We start from the raw sequence: 27,675 nt of genomic DNA on the forward strand, positions 1-27,675 counted from the left end.
TAATGAGTGAATGCTGCAGGCTGAAAAATATTAGGAAAACTAAATAATCACTTTCCTTTTTACCATTATGACTATTCTTTAACTTAGAATGAGTGAGTGCTATTTTGAGAATGAAGTGAGCATGATAGTGATTCTTTATATTCTGTCTAGGTTTCAAAATGAAAACACAAAAAAAAACAAGAAAAGGAGAAAGAATAAGAAATACAGCCCACTGACAGATGGATTTCTTGCTAGACTGATTAATACGCTGTTTTCACTTAACATTTATCCTAAGTTTTTGGTCATTTGAACCTGCTGAGTAATTATGAGCAGCTCCTGAATTACTAATTTTCAACAACTTAAAAATTGTCAACATTAATCCAAGAACAATGCATTGTAGCAGGAAAGGGCCAATAACATACTTCCAAAGAACCCATCATCATCTTCTGACGCCAACTTTAAGTTTACAAAACTAAGGTTATTATTGGCTGTTATATCTTCAAATGAGCTTTTAAATGTCAAAAGATCAGTAAGAATCAATAGGTGTTATTTCTATGATCTTTAACACTTCAAGCACATATCTTAAGCAGTCTCCTTGATTAGCTCGGTTAGTGATCAGTTCTGTGTCTAAAAGGCATTTTTAAACGTAAACCACACACTTTTTAACTATGTTATGCCATTTTCCAATATAATACTTACTTGAGTAAAAAGCTAAGTTTGAATCTCTTTGGATATGTTCTCACACACACACACACACACACACAGACATCCACACAAAGCACAGAAATAGCTCTGACACTTTGCAAGACACCATTCATCTTTCACTTTTATTGTTAGAGTTTGGGAGTGCAAGGAAGGATCCCATGAAGAGACTTATGGAACTTTCACATTTTTTTAACTTTTATCTCTGAAATCAATGAACCTTAGAAATATGAAAGCAACTATTATAGAACCTTCTTTATCAGTTTAAAGACAGGCCATAAAGATAGTTGTATGATGTGTCAACCATAGTAGTTTTTGTTCTAGAGAAAATTTAAAAACATATGTGGTGGCAATTTTAAGAAGAACTTACAAAAGAAGTGCCTAGGGTTACTCTGTAATAAATTTCACAATACACTGACAACAAAGCTCTATTTAATGTCAATAGTGCCATGATCATTGGGAACATCTTCCAAAAAGCTCACTCATCAGATACTTTATATTAATTTTACAGTTTGAAATCATTTAAGGTAAAATTCCTATGGCAAGCTCTAACAGGCATCTTCAGGCAATGTGGTTAATGTTAGTAGCAAAAGCTTTAAATTCAGACAAGATTAAATTAGAATCTTGGACAAAGTTCTTAACACCTTTGAATTTTCTATTGCTTATTTTTATTCCACCCACGTTCATTTGCAGTACTAGAACCAAAGAAGTATGGCTACAGGGACATTTGAAATTTAAATCAACTTTCAAATATTTCTTCGAGGGGCTTGCCAACAAAGTACAGTAGCCATAGCTTGATGCAGGGCATGGTGGAGACACAGGAGAAAGAAAGACCTAGATAATGATTCTAATTTTGCAAAAATGTAACTGAAGAAAATTGATAAAATAAGTAAGCCAAATGATATAAAAGTCCAGCAGTCTAGAGCAGAAGAGAGGCAGCTTAAACCAGAGTTTGACAGATAGGTAATTTTGAATAGATGTAGAAGGGAGAACAAAGACATAGAGGGATAGAAGATTCCAGCCCAGCTGGAAAACAAGACCTAAGCTGAAGAAGAATGGAAGATGAGGTTGGATAGACACATTGGAGCATTTGGGATGTGAAATCATGTTTTATTAGGTGAGTTATATGTAGTGGCTAAGGAAGTATTGTCAAGTATTGTCACATGTATTCTGGGATCACATGTAGACTGACACCAGTCTACACATGGTGAGAAGGGAGAAGGGAACCGACTTACCATAACTCTCATCATAACTCCAGAGTCCTAATTTCCACTCTTGACCCTGTCACTAACCGTGCATTCATATTGGATAAAAATGTCAAAAATCATTCATAATGTAAACCTAAAAGTCATCATCCGAGTTTACAAAATAGCTGAAATGAATTTTATTTCATCTTATAAATAAGGGAAGGAAACTAGAGAAAGGAAATCTTCGGAAAACCAAAGACAGTATATCTTTGAAAAGGCTAAGTATTCAGGGGATTTTTGGACTACCATTTAACAAATCACAAACACCAGCATGCCTGTTTAACCAAAGTGCCTTGATTCTGTTAATATCTTAAAATGGAGTTTGTTTAATATGTTAACATGTTAACATATTCATCTGAATGTTTTATTAATAATTATGGCCTCACCATATAGTTTTGCATTAATCTTTCTCTCATTTGTTTCACCTGCATTAGCTTTATCTCTACTTGAATTAAAACCTCAGAGGGAAGAAATCGGAGCTTATAAATGGGTTGAATTCTATAAAGTTTTTTTTGGAGGGGGAGTGGTAGTGGGGGGAGAATGATAAGCTGGTTGACTAAATCACAAATATAAATTACCTGACCTGCCACATTTGCCAACAGAGTGCAATGCACAAACATGCCTAATATGCAGATTTCAAAATGCATAGAGAATACATTTCATAATCCCAGATTCTGAGAGATCAATGAGTAGTTACTAAGAATGAACTGCATATTTTCTGATGAAAGGTCAAAAGATGAAACTACTAATCCAAATGCCAAAAATGGAAGAGATTTGGGGGTTAAAATGCATCCATGTTTCCTTGGATCCCACCTTTGCTAGTACAGCATGTCTGTCTTTGGTCCCACTATGCAATGAGTTGGGACACATAACCATTCTCCAGCTCATGCTCTCAGATGCTGGGTGAGCTGCCCCACCTTCAAATTCTCTAGGGACCCCTGTGAAAGGAAGTACCTACTGCTAAGAGAAGCAAGACCTAGAGAGTTTGGTGGCCACAAGGGCAGTGGTATTTACATACAATTCTGGATGAGGACTTATTTTAGTTGCTTTCTAATCCTCTCTGTTGAGAGGAGGACAAAGAGAAAGAATTGGGACAATAATCTTTTGATTTTCTCTTCTAGTGAGGACACTACTTACATCACCTGTAAGTTTACATGATAGTGCATTTCAACAAACTACTAAAACTTAAAAGTAAACGACAAGTTGCAGAACTAATGTGATCATTGAGTCTTCTCCTGTCTGCCTAGTTGGGATAATACTGTTGGCAGTGATAATCCATTCACATATTCCAATAATAATAGTATTTTATTTTTTAGATGTTTGGAAAGAAAAGACAATGATTAAATAAATTTCATATTTTAACCTGTTATATTTTTTATAATATGCTATATACAGATTTATTTTTCTTCACATGTATTTCAGAACAATTAACTGATTTTAATGTATTTTATATATTACATGAATTATATAGCTATAACAATAAAGATTACTGCTACCATCATAAAAAGCCTTTTTTATTAAGTAAATAAGCAGAATATAAAATTGCATGAACCCTATATATAACCATGTAGGTAAAAATGAATATGCATATGAAGAAAGACTGAAAAAGAAAAGAAAAATAACATCAATGGTGCTTGGATGTGAGGTGGGATATTTTTCTATTTAGCAAAAGCTTTCTATTATGTTATATTGTTTTTGTTATAAAAAATAACAGTTCACGTTAATCATGTTGATACACAAGAGAATACTCAAATTAATCTTCTATTAGGGGTTCAACTGCAAAACTAGGGCAAATAAATATATCCTTAATTGAATGCAAAGGATCTATAGGCCTATAAAAAGAATTAGGTGGCCATTTTAATTGTAAACCCTCTGCATAATGTAGGGAAAAATTCACAAGAGGACAATCCACTTTAGTGGTTGCATTTTATTAACTTTTATTTCTAGAAATAGAAAAGAAGGTGAGAACTTCCACTTTATGATAAGCCTTCTTGACTATTGCTACATTACTTTGCAATCCACTAACATTGCTGTTATCAAATTGGAAAAAAAAAGTCAAAAATCATAAAACCATGAATTAAATCTCACCTAAATCTAGGTCACCACCCAACCTCCTAAATACCCATTGCTTGGCTGTGCATTGCGATTTTGGGAGAGGTTAGCTTGTTAATGTATAGATGCTTTTGGGTTCCTTCTGAACGTGTCAAATAACATTCAAACCCCTCTGTGCAGTACAGGATGGAACACACATGTGGATACTAACATAATCTTTAATCCTCCCTGAGGCTGTTGATTTTTTAGCGAAAAGTTTGATTTCTAGAATTAGATCACACATGTCAAGGTCTGTTACAAAATCAGCTCTCATAGAAGATTTATGTATCTTGGCAGCTTAGCAAAGAAATCCTCAATTTTAGTGAGATCAACAGAACCATTTTTAGAACACCACTGCCAGACCTGAAGCTAATTTCCTTTAATTCTGCAACATCTGTAAGCCTCATATGGGAGTCTGAGTTTTAATCAGCCCTGCAGCCTAACAAATGGCTAGTGATGCTTAAAGAAAATAAACACCAAAAACTATTTCACAGGAAAACCACAAGCTAGCATAAAAGAGCAATATGGGTATAGACTCTAGAATACATATTGTTCCATTAACAACTGTTATGAAAAAGTGTTAGTGTTATAATGGGAATCTTCTTCACTGAAGATTATTTAATTTTTTTAACAGTATTAAAGATAACCAGTGAAACCACTATAATGCCAACACACAGATATATCTCAATGGAAATCATATCTCAATGGAAAGAAGTGATAGTGGAGAATGAAATGCAATGTAAACCTGGGTCACAAGGGGGCTACAGAAATACTGACAATGAAATAGATACATGTTTCCAAGTTTTTACTTCTAGCCAACTTTCAAGGGTTTCCTTCATTTATTTCTTCAAGCTAAATGGAATAATTCCTCAGTGATGTTTAATGCCTAAAAATCTTTCATTACCATATGACTTCTCATTAAGCATAAAAGCTTAAGCAGTCGAAGGTAAATAGTATCAACATTGTCCAAATAGCCTTTCATAATTTCACTGTGATAGAAATACTGGCCGCAATAACCATGCATACTGCACAGCCATACTCTTGTAAGAACAAGTAAGCATTTGGGTGTAATGAATCTAAAAATAAATGTTATTACTCGAAGTGCTACATACATTTTATGATTGAATTTCATCTTATTTGCGGTTTTGACATAACTGGCTAATAATACATATCTCAGGCATTTTTGCTAAATTGTCAAGAGAATTTTTAACACTAGTAAACAATGAACCTACGCTTTGAGAAAAGACTTCACAAAAAGCAAAGGTAAACAAAACCAGAGTTAACGTTTTCTTTTTGTAATTCTGTTGACAATACTACTAATACCAATTCAACACTTAAAACAAGCCAGGAGCAGTCTGAACATTTTACAGGCATAATCTCATTGAAGCCCTCAACAAACCTATAAAGTAAGTGTTATTGTTACTATCTTGCAGACAAGGAAACAGGCTTAGAAAGTGAATCAATTTGCTGAATCTCAAAGAGTTACAAAATGGCTGAGTGGGAAGGTAAACCCATATCTTGGACTGCTGAGCTTATGTTTTTAATTTCTATGTCTATTGTCTCTCGTGAATTCACAAAATGATTTAATACTGGATCACTAATCCACATTTCTATCAGGGTGCATTTTACTTTGAGCTTGGACTTTACAATTTGTGAACCAGCTACTCTGTTTCTATAGTTGTAGCCTTCATCCTCCTTTGCCAAAATGCAGTGTTGCCAAATGATCTGTTCGTGGCTTTATTCGAAATCTCTAGCCCTGACCTTTTTCCTCAGTGCCAGTTTTCCATTTCAAACTGCCTGCCTGACATCTCCTCCTGGATGCTCAGCCCACACACAAGATGTTTCTTACTGAATTCATTTTCTTCCCTCCCAAATCCATCCTTTCTACTGGATTTTCTATTTCTGCCCATCATTTTCACAATCACTTAGGAGGACAGAAACTAGTTTGAAGCACCACTAGAGTAAATGGTATTATTGTTCACAAATATTCTACCCCACTTCCATTTGTAGCTTATACATGTCTATCTCGTTGAATTTCACCTCAGCCCTGGATGTGCGTTGGCCAAAGGAACGTAAGTAGATATGACATATGTTACATCTTTGAAGGGGCATTGCAAGTTTCTGTCAGCCCTCTCGTTCTTTCTCCCTGTCTCAAGAAAAGATATCCCAAACTGGGCCTGCTCCTTGAGTCTGGGTCTAGGAATGAGAAAACAAGTACTGTCAGGCCACAGCAGCCAACCCACAGCTGTGGCATGTATTATAAACCAGGAATAAACGTCTGTTATTGGAAGCCGCTGTTATTAGGGGGTTACTTCTTATTTCTGCAAATAGAGATTTTCATTTTACTCTCACCTTGACATCAAATCCATCACAATTTGCACTACATTTGTAACGTGTCTTCTATTCTTTTCTTTATTTTTACATCACCACTACCCTAATTATGTTGATCATTACCCATTCCTTTGATAATTGCTATTCCTTATTCCTGTGTTTTTCTCTAGTTTCTGGTCTATCAAGATGGCTCTTCCTCAACTGAAATTTGCTCATCTCACTCCCTTATGCAAACCTTATAAACAATTCTCCAGGGGGCAGGGGGCGGGAAGGTCTCACAGAGGACTAAGTAATCAATTTATCAAACAGTGTTGATAGGTCAAGTCAGAAGAGGAACGAGAACTGACCACTGGATTTAGCAACATGTATTTGACATCAATGAAATTCATTGCTAATCTTAACAAGAATGTCATTCATTACCTTAGTAAGAACAGTTTTGGAAGAGTAGAGTGGATTTAAGAGACAGAAGAGAGAAATTGGAGATAGTAAGAGAATTAAAAAACAAAACTGTTTTCAAGGGTTTTGGTATAAAGAAGAGCAGAGAAAGGGTAGTGGCTCAAGGGCAATATGTAATTTGGGGAGGGGGCTTTAGCTTTGTTTTATCTTATTTTGTTTATGGTAAGAGAGAAACTTCAATATGTTGACGTGCTGATGGGAATAATCTAGTGGAAACAAACAAACAAAAAATGATGATGCAGGACTGCTTAGAAATAATGGAGCTATCACTTTGAACAGAAGAGAAGGAGTGGGATCCAGTGGACTGTTTTGCCTTGAATTGTATCTAAGACAGTTTTTACAGAGTAACAGGAGGCAAATAGAAGTGAGCTGTAAGTAAAGAGGTAGCTAGGATAATGAGAATCATATCTGGATGCTGTTTCCTCAGAGAAATGGTAAGCATGCCGAGAATCAGAATGAGAATGAGAGATGAGAGGTTTAAGGAGAGAGGATAGGTGTGAATTACGTTAAGAGAATGGAAGATTGAGCGGAGTAGGGAAATGGAGGACTCCTGGGCACACTAGGAGTCCACTTGAGATTACTAGTCATGAATTTACTGTGAAATCAGTGTGCAGGATTTTCAAAATTTTCTTATCACATTCACTGGGCAGGTACAGGGTAGAGGAAAGGTTGAGTTTAACTAAAAGTTGAGGTTTTGCTAGTAAAACAAGCAAAGAGAGAAAGGAGCAGTGGAGTAGGGAGACTATCTATATCAAATAAAGCGATTCTTTTTATGGACCATGGAATCTAACCTGGACAAAGAAGAATATGAGGATACAATGAAGGTATGGGATTCTGACAAGTTTGGAATCAATGGATTGAAACTCCTGATAGAATTATGTTATTCTTGAAGCTAGGATAATAAAAGTAGCGAACTGGAAAAGTGGGAGTGCTTGTTAGAGAGCATAACACTCAAAATGGTTTCAACAGAGAGAGTGATGTTTTTATTAATGACAAGTTCTAGGACATAAATAAAGGGAACACATGGCTAAGATGGAATGAGAGGCTTGATAATTGGAAGATAAAGTGTCAAGGTCCTGAGAAGGTAGGCTATTGAAAAAATGTATGTAGATACTGATAATGAATTACAAGAGTAGCGCTAGAGAGACTGAAAAAACATGCGTTAAAATCTTGAATAACTGAGGGAGAGCAGCTTAAGGCTCTTGGAATGACACCACCAAGGAGGGGTAGCAGGTGATCTACATTGATGGCAGGGGCTTCGAAACTGGATGTTTTAAGGGAGGAGTGGGGAGTGAAAATGGATTCGAGGATGGAAGACACTTAACCTACATGTCCAGTAGGTCGGAGGGGGCTCAGTAGGAGGAGGAGGGCTGTGGGGGACGGACTGTGTGGGGATCAGAGGCCTCAGCGGAGAGGCAACTTTTAGTGAAAAGAAGAAGGTGAAGTGTGGGATTCAAGAAGAGATTACTGAGAGAGGAAATTTTAGCTGACAGTGGATTTGAATTCAAAGAAGCACAGTGAAAGGGTTTCAGGAATTGGGAAGGTATGGAAAATGGAGTTTAAAAAAGGAGGATTTACACAACTCTATAGCTGTGGGGGTAGAGGAATGAGGGAGAATGTTTATATTATCACATTAAATGTATGTCTCAAACATTTGGCATACATAACAACAGTTTATAGATCAAATGTCTTCTGTTAAAAGGTTAATAGTAGGAGAACTATATTCCATACTGCTTTTGTTTAATAATAGATGAACAGGAATCACACACAGCATGTCTACAACAAAATACCAAACTATTCAATGCATAACTTGTTGCTTTCAAGTTAAAACTTACCAGAAAAAGAGCTAACTGATCTGAAGGAAGACGTTTTTCTTAAAAATTGTGCAGAGCCATCTTCAAAACAGGTCATTAACTTGACCAAACAATTAAGATAAAATAATTCAACAGCCCATACGTTTAGTTTTGAAAATGGGCATATGTCGGGGAATGAGATAAATTAAATAGCAGTCAGGGAGATAGATAATTAATGTTCGTGTCTTCAGGAAGTTTGGCATTTTAATGAAAAATTATCTTTGCGGTGTGGTCAGAGGCAGAAATAAACAGTGTGGGTGGCAGAGGGAAATGGCCAGGCAATGCGGAGGGCTCAGCACTGAGGATGCCTGACCAGCGAGGATAATTGGTTGCCCTACACCCTTCTCCGGAGACAGCATAGCACCTCAGACAAGCCTCCCTCCCACTTCAAGATCTGCCCTTACCAGATTTCTCATGCGTGTGAATAGGTCTAGGCCAGGGTTTTAAAACAGAAAGCAGCTAGAGAGAAGGAGAGTAAATGATTGTTGACAGTGACTCTCGGCAAGATAGACAGCTGACACAGCTGAGAGAAACATCAGACAGAGAGCGCTCCCCTGTTCATCTCCTGCCATTCACACACCGTAAAGGGTTGCAATCACCACCTTGGGGCCCTCAGTCTGTGCTGAACACCGTGATCTGCGCCTGCACCAGGCCTGCCATGAGCCCTGCAGAGCTGAACTAATAGGCTCATTAGTTGCACCTATCTGTGGGGAGTGATAAGAGGCATAATAGTGTCTGTTGACTCTGACCAATAGAGATTCCTTAAAGAAAAGAACATTCCTAAGAGTCTGAAAAATCAAACCTCAACATTTTATAATGCTATAAACTTCATAACATATTAGAGATGTTATAACAATATAAATAACTGAATGCTTCATATACACGAACACTTACATAGCTTGATAGGTTTTCCCCTAAGAAAAAGAGTCAAATTCTGACTCATCTATTTCCTGCCCTCCTCATACCTGCTATCTTGTCACGTGGATGCAATCTCTAAAATGCACCAGACTCCATTTACAATGACTAAATTGCCTGTGGTTCACAAGATTCTGAATTAGCCTATTTGTTATTACCGTGTGCATGTGCTCAGCCAAAGTCGTACGACAAACAAGTTTGAGATAATTAGATGGTGCTGATTGTACCTGTGGTGTGCACTTGACTTTCAGGATTAGTCATGGCTTGAAGACTACACATACTACTGTGTTCTGCAAAACAGAGCATCGCAGTAGGAGAAAAAAGTCCAGGGTCTCTAGTGACCACCAGTATCAACTGAACACTATTATCTTACCATCAGTCCAATGTCTTGGAAAAACTGCAATGGAGCAGCTAATCAAGAGTTATCTATTTCAGATAGAAATTAAACTAATGGGAAAAAGTAAAATCTAAAAGTCATAACCAATATCGACTCCACTGTGTTAATGAGTTGCTGTCATTACAATAACAATGGAATCAGAAGGTTAAGAAAAGTATCTCTTCAAAGTGTGGCGATTAAGTCTTTAATCCAAAGAGAACATTTATGCCAGTGGAAATTTATTCTAAAAGCATGTTTCAAGATAGAAAACATTTAAAAGTGAATTTAAGGCTCACTCTGTATACCACACAGACACCTTAATTTTACAAAAGGGTTTCTATTGATGTGTAGAAAATGAGAGCCGGAGGCTGTGCGACTCCAGCTGCCTGCTTGCTAAGGGGACAGCACACTCTCCTTTTCCACTTTCTCCTGGTCTTTTGTACCTTTACACCTCAAACAGCACCATGGGAGAGCCTACTATGGAAGAGAGACTTTGAAGTTAGAAAAATATTAACTATACTCTATCCCTAACCCATGCTAGTCTGAAATGTCAGTCAAGAAAGCCCATATAGATACAATTTGAGATTCTATTGTCAACAGTTTGGGGCTGGGGCAGGGGGAGCAGGAACACGTTTATAAAGTATTAAAGTCTAAACAAAACACATTTTATATGGCAAATGTGTTCACTCTCCATGTTTCAGTTGCCTTATGTACAGCAAGGAAAATACAATTGTCCCTCAGTATCCTTGCAGGATTTGTCCCAGGCCCCCTGCATATACCAAAATCCAAGAATGCTCAAGTCCCTCATATAAAATGGCGTAGTATTGTCATATAACCTGTACTCATCCTCCTGTATACTTTAAATCGTTACTAGATTACTTATAACACCTAATACTTCTTAAATGCTATGTAAATAGTTGTTATACTGTATTGTTTAGGGAATAGTGCCAAGAAAAAAGGGTCTGTACGTAGTCAGTACAGACACAATCATTGTAGGCCTTTCAGTCTGAGGGTGGTTGAATCCACGGATGCAGAACTCATGGACATGGAGGGCTGACAGTGTGGTATCTGTGATTATAAATATAAAACACTTGGCAAACCATCCTTCATACAGTTAAACAAATAAAAGTTTCCTTCCCTTTCTCTACTGTCATATGTAGAGAAGGGAGTAACCACCACTTATCCTCCACAGAATTGATGAAAAGTCCATTTGGCGGACAGGCCTCATCACTTCTCCAGTGTTCTCTTTGAGGATGGTTCCACTCTAGAGGGATGAACAGTGCGCCAGGGTATCTAGCCATTCCTCAACTGATTAAAGAAGTCTCATGTTTGTTTTCATATTTGTAAAGAAGTGAGACTTTTTAAAAAACTAACTCAACACTTTCTTCTCTGAAGAGAAAGGAAAAAAGATAATTGTGCTTGGCACTATAGGAGATACTTTTTATATGTTATCTTAAGTATTTTTTACAATAGCCCTATTGAAGCAGGTTTGCCATGATGAAGCAGATATCACATACCAGATATCAAACAACAAATTCCAAAATATACTGCCTCTTTTTGCTGATAAAAATGTCATCAGTCATGAAAATAATGCATGGATCACTGGAAGGCTAATGAGACTTCAAGGAGATGGGACGCCACGCTTTATTTTAAAGCACATTTCTTTCAAAATTGATGACGATGGACTAATTTTTCCAAAGACAGTTTCAAGTATGTAAGCTACAAATCTTAGTCTTTATATCTAAGAACCTCACACAGTCTATTCATCTAAAAATAAAAATGCCTCTTTAGAATTCCTGTGCTAACCCACCCTTGCCCTGGCTGTAAGATTCGTTGGCACCTCGGCTCTGCCTGCTGTGACAGCTCCAGCTACAAAAGGTATGACACTTCCTAACAACAAGGCACATTCACGGCTGGGATTTCAAATGACAGTTTTATTTTAGAGTCAATTTCGTCTGCTGCTTGGACACAGGAGGGTGTGATTTGTGTGAGTCTTACTCTTGATATATTTAGGGAATTACAGGGTTAAGACTTTTAACCTGAAGAATATTTGCTAGAAATATGATCAAAATTAATAATTTTTCCTATAATCTGATTTTTCTAAATATTGTTGTCCACTTGCTAAAATGGTTAAGTATTAAGATGATTGATACTATTCCACATTTTTTTCTGGGTGTTTTTTAGGGTTGAGGCAGCAAGTCTTATAGGGTCATCATTTCACTTTCTCGGTTCTGTTCTATTTATTATCTTGCTGCAGGGCTATTAAGAGAGAAGATATGGCTTTAAATTTAGAAGGACAGAAAGAGTGAGTTACAACTATCATACTCTTTACTTTACCTCCTAATAGAAATAGAGTTTGAGGGGTCGACCCCATGGCTGAAGGGTTAAGGTCCTGTGCTCTGCTTTGGCAGCCCAGAGCTCTGTGGGTTCAGATCCTGGGCGCAGACCTAGCACCACTCGCCAGGCCATGCTGAGGCAGCATCCCACACAGCAGAGCCAGAAGGACCTACAACTAGAAATATACAATCATGTACTGGGGGGCTTTGGGGAGAAGAAGAAGAAAAAAAAAGAAGAAGATTGGCAAGAGATGTTAGCTCAGGTGCCAATGCTTAAAAAAAAAAAAAGATTTTGATACAGTACAAAGAGAATGAGATTGCTATGGCCGAACTGTGTCCCTCCCACCAAAACTCATATGTCGGAGTCCTAACTCCCAGCACCTCAGAATGTGACCTTATTTGGAGATAGGGTGTTTTGTTTTTTGAGGAAGATTAGCCCTGAGCTAACATCTGCTGTCAATCCTCCTCTTTTTGCTGGGGAAGATTGGCCCTGAGCTAACATCTGTGCCCATCTTCCTCTACTTTATATGTGGGACGCCTACCACAGCATGGCTTGACAAGCGGTGCCACATCTGCACCTGGGATCCAAACCGGCGAACCCTGGGCCGCCAGAGCAGAACACACGAACTTAACCACTGCGCCACTGGGCCGGCCCCCGAGATAGGGTCTTTATAGAGGTAAATTAAGTTAAAATGAGGTCATTAGGGTGTGTGCTAATCCAATATGATTGATATCCTTATAGAAAGGAGAAATTTGGACACAGACACAAACAGAGAAGACAATGTGAAGGCAAGAGAGAAAAAAAGACATCTACAGATCAAAGAGAGAGGCCTAGAACAGGTTCTTCCCTCACAGTCCTCAGAAGGCATCAAAACTGCCAACAGGGGATATCCTACTTCTAGCCTCCAGATCTGGGAGACAATAATTTTCTATCATTTAAGCCTCTCAACGTGTGGTACCTTGTTATGGCAGCACCACCAAACTAATAAGAGAAAAAACGTCAGGCTGAAGAATGGCCTGGAATCAGCAAACTGTGGCTGCGGACTAAGGCCAAATTGTAGACCCTGTGGGCTCTACATTTTTAAATAGTTGAAAACCTTTGCGGCAATTTTTTCCCTTTTGTTATCTAAGTGTGTACACAATTTCTTGATTTTGCCTATTACCCCACAAAGCCTAAAATACTTGCTGTCTGACCCTATCCAGGAAAAGTTTGCTGACCACCGGTCTAGATAAGAATCCAGGTGAGCTCAGTTCCAACTTCATCATTTAATTATTGAAAGTTCAGTTTTCATATTTTTACACAGGGCTTTTATAGAATACAGCTTTTAACAACTTTTTCAACTTCAAAGAATTAGTACCAAGACGTAAAAAAATGAAGAATGTGATAAAACTTAAAAATATAGAAAAGTCTATACACATAAAATTGTAGCTTTTTCAGAAATATAAATTACATATACACCAAATTTTAGAAGTCTATAGTTTTACCCCATAAATTTCCTAAACTTGGAGAGGAGTTCTGTGCTATTTTAGATGCAATCAAAACATACTTAAAGCAGAATTTCTGAATAAAATTGCCATCAGATATCCTAGTATTATACTTTGCTATTTAAATTTCTGGTTTGAGTGACTTGGTCAAAATATTTTTAAAAGATCACTAGTTAGAAAGCCTTGAATTTCATAAGCAAACAGAAGCAAATAGTGTATCAAATTAGCATACTGTATGTCAAACTTACACACTCTTATTTGTCAAGTATATCTCAGTAAAAAAAGGAAGCACGTAGCAATATTCTGGATGGTATGGTTTTGAAATAAGTGCACACACACATCATCAATTCTCTTCCATAATGCCTTTAAATGTTAACACCCTTATCGACATGCTTCTTTTTCTACCTATAGAAAGCACTACATTTACATGTTGATTCATTTAAACAGACATGAGTTGTACCAGGTCCAGTGTACCAGGTCCTGTGCTGGATGGTAAGAATATAAAGTCAGATAGACAAGACACGGAAAACACTTTCGATCCAGCGTGGAGAACATTATCTAATACAAGGATGCACAAGATGAAATGGGGTTTCAGGACAAGAGATGTATATTTTTGACAGGAAGTACATTTGAAACTGGGGGTACTGGGATGAATAGGACACAGTGCCTATCCTTGGATATTTCATAGGCTTCCTATGACAAGGCACATAGAGTTTTCAAAATAACACGGTAAATTATCAGACTGATGTACATCTAGTGCAGAGACAGGAGACACTGAGCCTACTAAGGTTTTAAGGCAAGTTCACAGAGGAGAGCACACCTGAAGACCACTCATTCTTAGAGAATGAGTAAGAATTATGAAGGAAGACAGAACAGGTATTCTAGGTTGAGTATTGGATTCCAGGTCTAAGCAAAGGCATGAAACATTAGCTGGGCGGGGAGGCAATAAATAGTTCAATATTTTCAAAGCATAATCTGTGAGGTCAGGCAAGGAAAAGATGAGGTAAAGCTGTGAGCCAGAAGCCCGGATGCCCAGATTTGGAACAGAAGAAGAGAGGGAGTAGAAAGAGGGTGCAATGGCAATTATAGATTAAGCGTGCTAAGATGTAAGTAAGGACTCAGGCAGTTAAGATGCTCTTTTGACCATGGTGATTGATTCCAGAATGTGCCTGCCCCTGTCCAATCTAGTGTCTCTTAGGAACTTTGCAGAAGCTTGCTTCTCCCACACTGAACTTGAACCTTGAATTACACAGGACTGGGTGAGCTGTAGTAATGAGAGGAGAATCAAGCCTACTCATGCAAAATACCACAGCTGAGCCGGGAGATAAAGGGAACCAGATACTGTTACACGCAGCCACATCCGAATCCAGAGCTACCTATGGACTTCTCAGGTATGGGAACGATACATACCTTTTTTACTTAAGCCAGTTTTAATATTGTTTTCTGTCATTTACAATCAAAAGAGGCCCAATATTGTAACTAGTTGTTACTAATAGTTTATTCATTTTTGCAAGTATAAAAAGGATGCTAAGAGAGTTATATAACTTTCCAGAGTCACACAAACAGCCATTGCTTAGCTGGGATCAGAAGTCAGGAATCTAAACTCCAAACCTCCTTTAAATAACCAATTCTGCTAAATTCTATCTCATAATACTATATTTTCTCCAAATGCATACTGCTTATGACTTAAAGTGATTTATAGACTTGTAATCAGTAAGCACACGGCAGATATACGGGGAAAGTACGTAGAGGATAAATGATGGTTCCGATTAGATGGACTCACCTGGTTGCCAGGATTAGAGGATCCAAATAGGGGGAAAAGCTGGGAATCTTCATGTTTAGCATTATGTAAACTTCATTTAATTATCCTGTGGTCAGCCCTCAACTGTACCTTATGCCCCATCCAGATTCCATTTCTTTTTCTCTCCACAAAGAATAATCTCCAGTCTTTACTAAGATAGAAAAGGTATGGTTGCCCAGTTATTCATAGATTGGGGTAGGGATCTCTGGAGGTCTGAGTGCTTTTTAAAACCTTTTGATCAATTCCTCCTGCTTTTACTTCACATTCATCCCTTCATCTCAAGGTAACCAATCTTAAAACTCCCAAGCTTTTGGGGTTCCTGTGGTGTGAACTGCTTTGCTTCTTGACTTCACCCGTGGGGTGCTCAGTGCTTTCGTGGGGCTGCTAAATTGTGGCCTTTCTCCCTCTGTCTTGCCACTTTCACAGCTTTCTTGCTATTGCTGCCTTATCTACTCTGGCCCTTGTGGTTTTATATATTTAAAAAATTCTCTTCACTAACATACTTGGAGAGTTTCATGTGCAGTGGAGCTGGTTTATAGTTATATATTAAAATGTCTCTGCTATAAAATCAACTGTATCAACATATTCTAAAAATTTAGCAATTTATTGGAATTTGAACAGCATTTCTATGTTTTTTTGTACTGTGATCAACTTGTTCTAGCCACTAGCCAATCAAACCGGCTTAGAGAAGGAGGTCAGGGAACAATCAAATTACTTAGTCAAAACTGAAGCTGGGAAAGACTTGAAAAATTTTTTTTAAATATATCATTAATGTCATTTTTTAAATCCACTTATTTGTTTTACTTCACCTGAGTTTAAACCCGGCTCCAACATTTACAAATGGTGTGACCTGGAGCAAGTTATTCAGTTCCTTTTTGTGGTAGATGCCTCATTTGCAAAAGGTGATAATTATAGCACCAAGTAAAGAAGAGGGTTATGATGATTAAATTAGCTAATACATGTAAAGTACTTAGAAACCATCCCATTGGTTTCTGCTTTTATGTATGTTTTCTTCATGTTTAATTGACTGCTGTTTTCTGAACTGGAAAATTCTTAAATTTTTGGAAGCTTCGCTCATTGATTTTCAGCCTTTCTTGTTTTGGGTTTTAAAATTTGTATTATGTTAAGCAAAATAAGCCAGTCAGAGAAAGACGAACTCTATATGACTCCACTCATAGGTGGAAGTTAGTATATTGATAAGGAGATCTGATCGGTGGTTACCAGGGAAAAGGGGGGGTGGGGGGAGGGCACAAAGGGGGAAGTGGTGTACCCACAACATGACTAACAAAAATGTACAACTGAAATCTCACAAGGTTGTAATCTATCATAACATTAATAAAAAAAAAAAGAACAGAATCAAGATAGAGATAAGGAAGAAATAAAAAAAATTTTGTATTTAAGACTATAAATTTCCCTGTATGATTTTTAGCTGCATCTCACAAATTTTAATATGCAGTGCTATCCTTATCACTCAGTTCAAAATATTTTCTAACTTCCATTGTGATTTCTTCTTTTACCCAAAGTTATTTGGAACTGTATTTCCTAATTTCCTAACTTACAGTGAGTGTCTAATTATCTTTTTTGTTAATGATTTCTACCTTAATTGCACTGTAGTCCAAGAACATACTCCACAGGATTTTAGTTCTGTGAAATTTGTTGGGACTTATTTCATGGTCCAACAAATCATCTTTTTGTAAATATTCAATGTGTACTTGAAAAGAATGTGATTTCTGTCATCTGTGGCTTTGGTGTTCTATACATGTCAACTAGTTCATGTTTCCTATTGTGTGGTTAAAATCTTCTATGTCTTTATTTGGTTTTCTTTTTTTGGTGGGTTTTCCTGTCTTCTAAGCACTCAATAAGGAAACTATTATTATAATTATTTTCAGTTTTACCTACTAAATATTTCAGATGTCAAGTGGACGTGGCTTCTATAAACTGTCTAGGATCAGAATAGAATGTATCAGTAGAGAAACAAATGATAGTGTCGTCTTCTGTAAGAAACAAGGCACCTCTCGATAGGTAGTTGGCATGAAGAAGAAGCATAGTGTCAGTCAATAGTGTTTACATCTATCTTGTCAGCAGGAAAACCTGACTGACAAAATATTTTAAAATTACTACAAACTCACGAATCCTAACAGTCTACAAAACACTAAATACATACTTAAAAAATCTAAAATAAAAAATAAAACTTAATCTTAAGGAATGAGATTAGTATGAAAAAATAAAATTCCAAATGTACATATGTACATACATACACATGGGTATATAAGCATGCACATGCATTTATGAGAGGTGTCCTCATCTAATAACTTGAAAATTCTATTTTTTAGAAAAACATACATGGTATAGATATACAACCAGATCAGGTAAGATTCTGCTAATGACTTTGCCAATAAAATCACAAATTTGATGGATGTCTTAATTTAATGGTTGATTACACAAACTCTTAAGATAGAATTTATTCCATATGATAGAATAACATGCAATCATTAAAAGTCATGTTTTAAAATAAGTAAACTGGTGCCATAGCTATGGAAAATAGTATGGCAATTGCTCAAAAAATTAGACTAGAATGCCATATGATCCAGCTTTTTCACTTCTGGGTATTTATCTGAAGAACATGAAAACACTAATTCAAAAAGATATATGCACCCCTATGTTCGCTGTGGCTTTATTCACAACAGCCAAGATTTGGAAACAACCTAAATGCCTACCAATGGATGAATGGATAAAGAAGATGTAGTATATATATAGAATGGAGTACTCCTCAACCATAAAATGATGAAATCTTGCCATTTGTGACATGGATGGACCTTGAGGGTCCTATGCTATGTGAAATAAGTCAGATGGAGAAAGTCAAAAACCGTATGATTTCACTCATATGTGGAAGATAACAACAACAACAACAAACAAACACATAGACGCACAGAATAGACTGGTGAGTACCACAAGGAAAGGGGCGTGGGAGGAGGATGAAAAGGGTAAAATGTCGCATGTGTACAGTGACAGATGGCAATTAGACTTTGGGTGGTGAACATGATGTAGTCTATACAGAAATTGAAATACAATGATGTACACCTGAAATTTATATTACATTATAAAGCAATGTTACCTCAATAAAAAATTAAATGAAAAAATAATATTTAATACTATGTAGTAGTGTTCACAATATAAGTTAAGTGAAGAAAGCAGGATAATATATTGTTTAGATGGCATAATCCAAACTGTGTAAATAGAGAGGGTGAGCAAGCCTGGGAGGAAATACATCAAAACAATATTCGTGGTTTTCGGGGGATGGGAGAATTATGGATTACTGTTAGACTCTTCTTTATACTTTTATTTATTCTGTGAATTTTCCTCAATAATCAGAGAAAAGCTTTATAATAACAAAATAACTTTAATTCAGAAAATAACACTCATTTGTAATGAAAACACTTTCATTTGCAACTTATCTGAAAAAACATATGGAAGCTCTGTTAATGCTTTAAAAAATCCAGCTCATTGCAAATAACGTTAACCATTTCAAATACAAATTAAGTCAAGCAAGAAAACAGAATATAAACGGAGCACAGACGACTCTGATAAATAAGTCCATACCACCCGCTCTATACAGCTGGAGTGAGGAAGATGTAGAATTGCTCAGCTGCCTGCCAGAAGCCCTCAACTTAATGATCCCAAGTTGAGTGTCTCACCTCATTAGTTAGCCTATTTAAAAAAAAAAATTCACCTCCAGTTCTTGCAGGGAAAAAAACAACTGTTTCATGTATAGATGCAACTTCTTAAATCAAATTAAACAGTTACATTAGATGACACAACCTCTTATGTTTTATTGTTCTTTGTGGAAAAAAAATCATGTAACATAAAAGGCCCGGACTGCTTTTCCCTTCGTTTGAGTACTCTTTCAGTATTTTCTGTATATGAATTGAACATATTTCTCCCTTTCCCATTTTTCTGTTATTTTCTTGAGTCTGTTGGAAATAGATATTACAACAGAGAATAGATTTCAAGACTATGATAAGTTTATATAAAAGAACAAAACACAGCTAAATTGCTTTACTGGTATTAACAAACTAGCCAGCTTTTAAAAGCTCTAACACGTGTAAAGTATTGTTCTGTTAATTGTGTTTTTAGATTTATCTACATTCTGCAGTAGAAGTAGAATATGATTACATACTGAAGGAACTTACCAACATTTATGAAGCCAAATAAAAAAGATTTGTTCATATTTTACAGATATGTTTAGACCAAAATGGAAAAATGAAATAACTTACAAAATCAGAAAATATCATGCAGGCATAATAAAAACCCTATCTAAAGCAATAATGTTATGAATAATAGTAAGAGCATAGAAAGTGAATTCAAATCCTGCCATTACCATTTATCAACAAAGCGTCTGTAGGGACGCTACTTGACCCAAGAACTCTTTGTCTTACTTACAAAATGGCAGTAATAAACCCACCTCACAGGGCTGTTGTAAAGATAAAATAAAATAATGTGCTTAAGTAATACAGCTTGTTGGCTATACACTCTAGATCCTCAATACTGATAGCTACTATAGCTATTTTTATTATAACGATCTTGACTTCATTTCATCGTCATCATCACCATCTTCATAAGATTCATTAGTAAATTGTTTTGGAGGGAGATAAAGCAAAAATATTGCATAATAAAAGCACCGCGGACATCTCTTGTATTGGGAGATTGATTCCATAATGGTAACATTTAGCTTTGGTCAAGTTTAATGTCAGGCACAGTCTTACAAAGAGGTGGTAAAGCTTAGAGCCACTTGTATGTATGTTTTGAAAGATGTTAAAAGTTATCCCAACCGAAAATATCTACAACTTGGGTTACCTGTATTGTCCAATTACCTTGAATCTCAATGGCTTTCTAGGCTTTAATCCTCTCTGTTTTAGCGCCCTTCCAATGCCAGACTTTTGAGGACAAGGTCCACAGGACTGAGCACAGCGCTTGGCAGAGAGTAGATTCTCAATATACATGTAGACTGTGAATTAATTCTATGAGGGGTATTACTTAAAAGCATTGGAGGCTTATGCAGTTCTTCACAATGAGGTCAGTGAATTCTGAGAATTGGGATAAAGGAGAAAAGTTCAGCACCAGTTCATAAGCCTGTGATGGTGAGCAGGTGCCAGGGGGAAGCTGAGAAAGCAAATAAAACTTTTTCTACTTCCCCACCGTTTTGCGTTGGTAACTCTACTTAAAGTAAAGAAATGAGGGCAAAAAGACAGACCATTTGATTATGAAATAATTATATTTACTTATCTATTTGCATCTCAGTCTATTAATTTTTTTATGTTTGTTTTTAATTATTATTAAAATTAGCCAGTAAGCTAATGAAGGAAATACTTAATACTGATTCTGTGATTATGCTGGAACAAATCAACACAGAATAGAATGAATTATTAGAGCGTACACAGACTAGTGACAAGCATCATGAATCTGACCCCTGGTGATATTTGCTTGGTGGCTTAGGAGAAATCTCTGTTGCCTTCACTTCTCCTATTTGGAGAAGTCAGAGAAATATCAAAAGCCTCTTACCCTTAGAAATGACGTCTCACCTGATTTTATGAGACTCTGTCGTGACTCCCTTTGTAGAGGCAGTGTAATTTTCTGCACATTGATAACAACTGTAGATTTAGAGTGAAGGGATCCAAAATATACCACTGTGACAAACTGCATTTTTTTTTCTGCACTTTCCTTATTTGCCTAAAAGCAGAGAATCCCAAAAGAATTCATCTGTCATAAATCCCCCCTCGGGGGCTCTGCAATCAGAGAAGATTGAGAAGTAGGGATAAGAAATCACCTAAACAGACATTGTCACAAAGCTATCAGATTTCCCATCTCTTCTTTTAAGGGCCCATTTATCTCTCCGAAAAGTCATTTGTTTTCCCATGAATGCCCTGCTCCCACTCCTCTTCCCCTATTAAGATGGTGCCCCGAATTTTAACTGCCTCCTTGAGTCACATTTTCTGTGAATGCCTGCACACATATGTATGTGAATAAAAATTTGTCTTTTCTCTTGAAAAATCTGTCTTTTGTCAGTGTAATTTGCATGCTCCCAACCACCAAACCTAAGAGGGTGGAGGAAAAGTTACCCCGTACCAGACAAGGGATTCAGTATGACTACATGTTTGGACCTAGGCTTCTCTTAATATGCTAACAGTTCTAATGACCGAAAACCTTGGAGGTATGTAAAATCATGAGAATCCCTTAATGCCCTTTGCAAACTGTTTCCTCAACTGTGATTTCAGTACCTGGATTGCAGTATCACGAATCAAATCAATCTGTCAGTACAATAAAAAAATCGTAATTTCTATGATGTATTATGCTTTTATATTTTCAAAAAATCATGATCAAACATGCAAAATCAGTTTAAAAACATAAATGGTTAAAGCAATTACTTTATAACTGAAATCAACAATCACTATATTTAGGAATATAACTTAGATAACAATGTAATAGACAATCCAGAATGGACCTGGAAAAGGAATCCTTGTTACCAGAATTTGTGTAATTTTTGTCCATATTCAATAAAGAATTTGGTACCTGGATCTTTGTCTTCCTCTCCTTTGAGACTCATTGTGTCACCGTATTGATTTAATGGCCACCTGGATAAATCATCTATATAAGTGAGTTTTGATGTCCATGACCACTCTACTTTAGTAACTCAGGCTATAACTTATAGATGTCTTAGTCATCCAGGAGACCGCTACCTCTAAATGGTAAACTTCATATTATTTTATTTTATTTTTTGACATAAACCTTCACCTAACTTCACTCGTCCATGGAATCTGACACTGTCACCTATTCTTTCTTCTCTCCATTTCAAAAATATCAGTTAACCCTATTTGTTCCTCAGCTTCATATTAGAGCTGATTTCTCTGTCTCTTCAAAGCCTACTCTTCCTTTGCTCACTATCTGATTGTCAAGGAATAATTCTCCAGGCTTGTTTTCTCACTCCACATCACAGATACAAATGTGCTCTTAGCCTGCGTGGTGCTGAATCACATCATGGTTTAAAGAACATTAACTGGTTACTGCCCTAATAGACCTCAGGCAGGCCTGAGGCCAGCTCCACTGAGGGATGCCATGGCATCCCTTAGATTTGTCCTGTCTTGCATTAAAAACATGGAAATGTGCTCATATAGTTTTGCCACAGTTATTTGCACCTGGTGGGCCAGCTCATGACTGATGGCATTCTTATCCTGTATGCAGGTGACAGCACCAGCATATCTCTGTGGGAAACTTTAAGGATCTAGGAAGTTCACATGACCATAATGTGAGAATGTTCATCATCTCTTGCTGTGTATAAGCTTCTCTGTAATTTCCTAGATTATCTGCCATTGAAGAAGATTTATATCTTTAACTACCTATTGATCTCATAGATCTGTTAAGACAGTTACCAATATTTAAAAATTGGGACATTTCTTACAAAAGTCTAGACTCTTGACTTCACTTGAACAATCAATTCCTTGGCCCTCCTTCCATGTCTGTGCATTTCCACAGGCAGAAAACTCTAGAGCTAAGGATGGCTGCCCCCTCTGGAGTGGTCATGTTTACCATGTCTTTCTGCTTCATTCATTTCACGTGATCTTCCTGATCCCTGTAGGATTTGAGCTTATGGTGTGCATACTACATAGACTCACTACTTTAATCCAGTACTTATATAATGTCTCAAACTCCAAGGACAAAACCACCTGAGACTTACACAGTGTTATGAACTGCATTGTGTCCCCCTGCAAATTCATATGTTGAATCTCTAACCTCCAAAGTGTCTGTATTGGAGATAGGGCACTTATGGAGGTAATCAAGGCTAAATTAGGTCATAAAAATGTGGCCCTATTCCAATACAACTTGTGTCCTTATACAAAGAGGAATTGACATGAGAGATCTCTCTCTTTCGCTATGAGGGAGCACAGAGGAAAGACCACGTGAGCACAGAGTGAGAAGGTGGCCATCTACAAACCAGGAAGAGAGGCCTCACCAGAAAATGAATTTTCCAGCACTGTAATCATAGATGTGTAGCCTCCAGAACTATGAGAAAACAAATGTCTATTGCTTAAACCATCTAGTTTGTGGTATTCTGTTATGGCAGCCCGACCAGAGTAAGACACACAAACCAAGCCCAGCTTCCTCTAGAAATGCTGTCCCCACTCTGTTCTTCAGTCAGGTGCACATCTCCTTTCACCTGGACTCTTACAGTCACTTCCTAAGCAGTCTACCTGTCTTTGCATCATCCGTCTTAAATATTTGCTGTGAGAGAGTTCTTTCTAAAATGCTATGATTATAACATGTGTTCTTGCTTTGAAACTAAAAAAAAGAAAGTAATTAAAATTAGTAAAATACCTCCCTATCACTGCAGGTCCAAACACTCTAGAATGGTCCTCCAGATCCTTTGTCTCTTGCCATCCCTGTCCACGTACCCAGTGCACCAGCAAAATCACATTATTAGTGGTTCTGACAAAGACTCTTTCCTTAACCAAACTTTAGCCAGGGTCCTCTCATGACTTTTCTCTTCTAAGCTTTGACCTTGGTCCCTGCTGGGCCTGCATAGCCCAGTTTTAGTAAAAGTCCTGCTAGGTCAGTTCAGAGAGAATCGCCCACCCTTGATATCTGATTACCTTTGATATCTGGTTAAATTTCTCATCCTCTACTCTTGTACCTGATCACCTGGCTTACCTTCAGCTAGAATCTTGTTGAGTCAGTTTAGCAAGAATCTGCCTACCTTGATATCTCCCCTCAGTACTGTTCCATCTACTGACCCCCACATTCTGCTTGTTGGCTGTAAATCCCCGCTTGTCCTTGCTGTATTCAGAATCAAGCCCAGTTCTACACTGCGGTCTCTTTTCCTCTATTGCAATAGTTCCTTATGAAACCTGTTTTTATGGCTTTAACTATTGTCCACCTCTTGTCTTTAACATCTCCTTAAACCAAACTCTTCTATGCCTCTACGTTCTCACTCCCGCGTTCCTTCTGATTTCTCCCAGGTCATATGTCAAAGAGTCTTGTGTTTTCTTTATGGCCCTGTTTAAATCACATTGCTTTTTGAAGTTTTACACTCCCAGGTAGAGATAATTACTTCCCTTTAGTGCTTCTAAGGTACTTTGCATACACATCTATTACGACTTGGTCAATTTTATTGTCACTTTATTTTTTTGTTTACATTATTCTCTCTCACCATTAAACTCAGAACCTTTCACCCTGAATATTTCATTCTATTTTTACCCAAGGTGCTTTATGATGTTAGGCATTTAGGAGTAATTATATATTTATTAATCAAATATTTGTTAATGCTAGCATAGACAGTGTAAGAATAGTAATAGGAGTTAATAAAGCCCAAAACAACAACCATTCTCCAACTTCCCCCAAAATTACCTTTTAAATATAGCACAACCCAAGTGTATAAGTGCATGTGAATTAGGATTGACAATCATTATAACCAGAGCAAAATGGATAAAGCCCACACATGTTAACTGTCTGTTATGAATTTATTTGTGAAGTAGTTCCCAGAGAGTCTCCAACATGTCCACAAGGATTAGTCCCATTCTGTAATCTTCACTTAGCTTAAAAAGGAGGTGGGGTTGGTGTTGGATTGATATGGAAAGTAAAGGAACTGCAATACCTTTGAATAATAAAACACTTCAAATACACTATTGGCTGTTGAAGGCCCTCCTCTTTCTTTGGGGCCATCTCAACCTGCTGGGAAGAGGAGGTCCACTATTCTCTATTGCCCATCACATCTAAACCAGAGGTTGACCAAAGGGGAATCTATTACCTTCACTATATCAACACAAACAATTCAGGTCCACTCCTCTTCCAGCCCGCTGGCTACTTTGTCATTACGTAAGTAGATTTTCACAGATAGAACTTTTAGAAAGAATATCTAAGAAATATGAAAAATTAATCAAACATTGTTTCTTTGGCTTTTTAAGCTTTCTTTTAAGCTTTCTTGTGAATTACCACAAGCTTTATCATTTACCAATTTACTAAAATGAACCCATCACTAACATGTTTTATATTATTTAAAAGACCTTGACTAACGTAGCTGGGAAACTGGATGTATAAGAGGTAAAAGATCCAAGTCCTTTTACTACTATATCCACCAAATGAGGGCATTAGGCTAAATCAGTATTTTAAAAAATATTATAGGAACAAATTAATTACCATTATAGAAAAAAAAGTGGGGCTATCAGTGATGAAAAAAGCTTAAGCAGCACTGAATTAAATAGAGTTAAGCAGGTTTTACTTTGAACTACAGGACTTCTCAGTACCTTTGTTGAGCAGAACTAAAGAAATAGGTATTACCTTATCGCCCTTCTTATCTATTCTATTTGGAACGGATATCAGAAGAAAATTTTATGCAACAACATCCTGTATAAGGAGGTATTTTAAAACAACAGGACTTACACAACTGTAATATTTAAGACTACGTATTTTAAGACAATAGATACACCTGGAATCACTTCCTGAATATAAAATTTTAAAGGAACTTCAGACCTATCTTTAATAAAATAGTAACTCCTGTCTCTGCTGATAGTAGGATTTTCACTATGACCTTACTGCTGCTTCATTTAGCCAAGTGAGCAAAGTGGTCTTTTGCATTCCTTAAATTATAATTCTTTCAAAAACTTTTTATATAACTTAAAGTATTAAGGACTTTAAAATGTCATGTTTTATGTTTAAGTGTCATGTTAAGTGTTTATGTTTTTATAGGCCTGGCAACTACTTGTTAATTTTTAGATAGTGGTTGGTGAACTTTGGTGTACATAAGAACCACCTGGAGGACTGGTTAAAGCTGAGATTGCTGGGCCCACACCCAGAGTTTCTGATTCAGTAAGTCTTGGATGCAGTTGAGAATTTGCATTCCTAACAAGTTCCCAAGTGATGCTGATGCTGCCGGTCCAGGTACCGCACTCTAAGACCCACTGCTTTCACAGGTCCCAAGTCATTAGACGCATATCTGGGTCTTTCTGTTGGTCTGAGGTTTCTTAGCCAGGCCCCAATCTGGAGCCTTAAAGGAACAAAAATAACTGGTTATCCCAATTGTCTCCAAACTAAAGTCACCCTTGTGTCAATTCTTAGGTTCTGCCATCATAACCTCATTTCCCAAAGACCAACACATTTTCCCTTCTTTACTGTTTTCCACTCTCAGCTAACAATGTGTAGGTCATTAGTTTCAAAATGTGGTCCACACTTTGGATTTCCTCCCTTATAATCACTACTTCCTATTTTCCCACATAACTCACTCCCTCACTTTCATAACACCCTTGCAGTACCGTGGCTCTTTCCTGGCCTCACTTGCCTCTCCACCAAATTGGACCCTACTGCTAACTTACATGAATATGTAGCCTATATGAATATACAGTCTATATTCATTCCTTTTTTCATTCACTCCACAAGCATTTGCTCAAGGCTCAACATATAATGAATATGACAAAAAGTCTGCATTCATGGGCTTACATGATAATGGCAGAGATAGAAAATCAACATGTAAACAAATAATTATGATATATTCAAAGAGTGATGTGTACATTGAAGAAAATAATATAAGGTAACAAGCAAGAAAACGATTGGAAAATAAATGTATCTTAGCTGCTCTGGAAACACTTCTTTGAGAAGGTAACGTTAAGCTGAAATAAAAATGTTGTAATGGAGGCAATAATGCAATGAATATAGAAGAGGACATTCCAGGCAAAGGAAGTGTCAACTCAAAGGCAGAAGGAAGTTCAGGGTGGTTGAAGTTAGCGAAGGAGTCAGGGCCGGAAAATAGCTGAAAAGGAGTTTGGAGGGGGAAGCAAAATTTTTCATAAGCCTTTTGTAACATGCTTCACACACACACACTCACACACATTTGATATACAGATTAGGAGACCAGGATACATACAGGATGAGAGCCAAATCTGTTCCTCTAGCCAATGTGAGTTAAGATATCAATAGCATTTGAGTGAGGAGAAACTGAAGAGTGACATCAGAATTCACTGTCTAGCCTTTGGAGTTGGCTGTACTAAAATGTACAATGATTGGTACACTGTCCTTATTTCAGAATGCGGAAGCATTAAGTCTTAACCTTTTGTCCTCTTCA

The 27,675-nt window shown here is 37.0% G+C and overlaps 1 protein-coding gene across 7 annotated transcripts in view; it reads right to left on the reverse strand.

The window, feature by feature from the left end:
- NAV3 (neuron navigator 3) overlaps window positions 1-27,675 on the reverse strand; it is a 351,215-nt gene that overhangs the window by 103,556 nt on the left and 219,984 nt on the right. The gene's annotated exons all lie outside the window — the stretch shown is intronic.

This window comes from Equus quagga, chromosome 19, assembly GCF_021613505.1.
Source record: "Equus quagga isolate Etosha38 chromosome 19, UCLA_HA_Equagga_1.0, whole genome shotgun sequence".
Taxonomy (NCBI): Eukaryota; Metazoa; Chordata; class Mammalia; order Perissodactyla; family Equidae; genus Equus; species Equus quagga.